We start from the raw sequence: 2,790 nt of genomic DNA, 5'->3' as shown, positions 1-2,790 counted from the left end.
CTTTTTCTTTCTTTCTCTTTCTTTCTTTCTTTCTTTCTTTCTTTCTTTCTTTCTTTCTTTCTTTCTTTCTTTCTTTCTTTCTTTCTTTCTTTCTCTTTCTCTCTTTCTTTCATCTTTCTTTCTCTCTCTTTTTATCCCTTCCTTCCTTTTTCCCTCCCTCCCTTCCTTCTTTCCCTCCCTCCCTCCCTCTCTCTTTCTTTCCTTCTTCTTCTTTTCTTTCCTTCCTTCCTTCCTCCCTTCCTTCCTTCCTCTCTCTCTTTCTCTTTCTTTCTTTTTCTTTCTTTTTCTTATCTTTCTTTTCTTTCTTTCATAAAAAGTTAAATAGAAATAGGGTCTCACTGTGTTGCCCAGGCTGGTCTTGAGCCCCTGAGCTCAAGTGATCCTCCTGCCTCGGCCCCCAAAAGTGCTAGAATTACAAGCATGAGCCACTGCACCCAGCCAGCTTGTGTCTTTTCTTATAAGGGCAGTAATCCCATTCATGAGAGCTCCACCTTCATGACTTAATTATCTCCCAAAGGTCCCACCTCTAAATACCATCACATTGGGGATTAGAGTTTTCACTTATGAATTTTGGGGGCACACAAAATTTAGTTCCTAGCACAACTTTTTGTATTAGTGCACTGAAGTGACCTAGACGACTGCAATTCTTTCCCATAAATCTTGTCAGCCAGAGAATTACAAGAAATGGAAAGAAGTTCACAGTACATTCACTTCTAGCTTACATAATTCAAGTTTTTTAACATTTAGAAGAGTAAAGCTCTTGTGGGGCAGCTGCTGGGCATGAAAGTTTGCTCCTGATTTTCTATTGCCCCTGTCGAGCATCTTCACTACTGTCAGGGAATCAGTTGTTTATCAGGGAAGGTTAGGGAGGAAAATCCAGGGGGATATACTGACATCAGCAGCCTACCCTCCCTCCTTTTGTGCAATGCAGTGCTCGCCAATTATCAATGCCCTCTTTTATCTTACATTAAATATTGAGAATGGATGCAACTAGATGACCACAGTTCTGCATCTCACTGCTACACAGGACAGAAAGCTTTCTAAAACAAATTGCCAACGTGGCTGCTCTGTCACTGCCCTTCACTGGAAAACCTCAGTATCACCCAAACTGCAAAGTTCAACAGCTGATTTTTTTCAATCATTTTTTCTTTTCTTATTTTCAAATATTTAATTGACAATTTAGATTGTGTATCTCACATTCAAAGTGTACAATGTGACGATTTTATATATAAATGCATTGTGTAATAATTATCAAAATCAAATTAACACATCTGTCACCACCCGTGCTGTATTTTAACTCTCCAGAACTTGTTTATCTTATGACTGAAGGTTTGTACTCTTCGATCAACATCTCCCTATGTCTCCTTAACCCCCATCGCTGGCAACCATTATTCTACTCTCTGTTTCTGTAAGTTCAACTCTTTTAGACTCCACATGTAAGTGAGATCATACAGTATATGTCTTTCTGTATCACTTATTTCATTAAACATGTCCTTCAGGTTCATTCATGTTGTCACAAATGGCAGTGTTTCCTTTTTTAATGGCTGAATATTTGTCATACACACACACTCACATATATATAGACACACACCACAATTTCTTCATGCATTTATCCATCAATTGACACTTAGTAGTTTCCAAGTCTTGGCTATTGTGAATAATGCTGAAACGAACATGGGAGTGCAGGTATTTCATCGAGCTATGGATTTCATTTCCATTGCATATATACTCAGAAGTGAGATTGCTAGCTCATATGGTTATTCTAGCTTTAATTTTTGAGGAAACTCCATACTGTTTTCCATAATGGCCATATCAATTTACATTTCCACTAACAGTGTACCTGTTTCTCTCCATCTTTACTAACACATGTCTTTTGTCTATTTTGATAACAGTCATCCTGATGTGAGAGGTGACATCTCATTGTGGTTTTTATTTACATTTCCTTGGTGATTAGAGATGTTGAGCATCTGTTCATGTAGCTGTTAGCCACTTGTATGCATTATTTGGAGAAATGTCTATTCAGGTTCTTTGCCCATTTTAAAATCAGATTATAAGTTTTTATTATTAGGTTGTATGAGTTCTTTGTATATTTTAGATATTAATCCCTTTTCAGATGTATGGCTTGCAAACATTTTCACCCATTCGGTAAGTTGCCTTTCTGTTTTATTGTTCTTTTTTCTGTGCAGAAACTTTTTAGCTTGATGTAGTTACTTATTTATTTTTCTTTGGTTACTTTTGCTTTTGGTGTCATATCCAAAAAGTAATTGCAATGACTAATGTCAAGCAACTATTTTTTCTATTTTTTTCTAGAATTGTTAAGGTTTCAGGTCTTACATTTAAAAGTCTTTAATTCAATTCAAGTTAATTTTTGCGAGTGGTATCAGATAAAGGCCCAGTTTTATTCTTTTGCATGTGGATATTCAGTTTTCCCAGCACCATTTATTGAAGAGATGATCCTTTCCCCATTGTGTGTTCTTGGTACCTTTGCCAAATATTAACTGATTGTATATGTGTGGGTTTATTTCTGGGGTCTTGATTCTGTTCCATTGATCTATTTATCTGTTTTTATGTCAGTACCATACTGTTTTGATTATGATGCTTTTGTAATATACTTTGAAATCAGGAAATGTGATGCCTATAACTTTGCTCTTCTTTCTCAAGATTGCTTTAGCTAGTTGGGGTCTTTTGTAGTTCCACACAAATTTTAAAATTGTCTTTTCTATTTCTGTGAAGAATGCAATTGGAATTTTGACAGGAATTTGATTGAATTTGTAGATTGCTTTGGGTAGT

The sequence above is a fragment of the Pongo abelii genome, chromosome 15 (genome assembly GCF_028885655.2).
Source record: "Pongo abelii isolate AG06213 chromosome 15, NHGRI_mPonAbe1-v2.0_pri, whole genome shotgun sequence".
Taxonomy (NCBI): domain Eukaryota; kingdom Metazoa; phylum Chordata; class Mammalia; order Primates; family Hominidae; genus Pongo; species Pongo abelii.
This window is presented reverse-complemented; position numbering follows the sequence as displayed.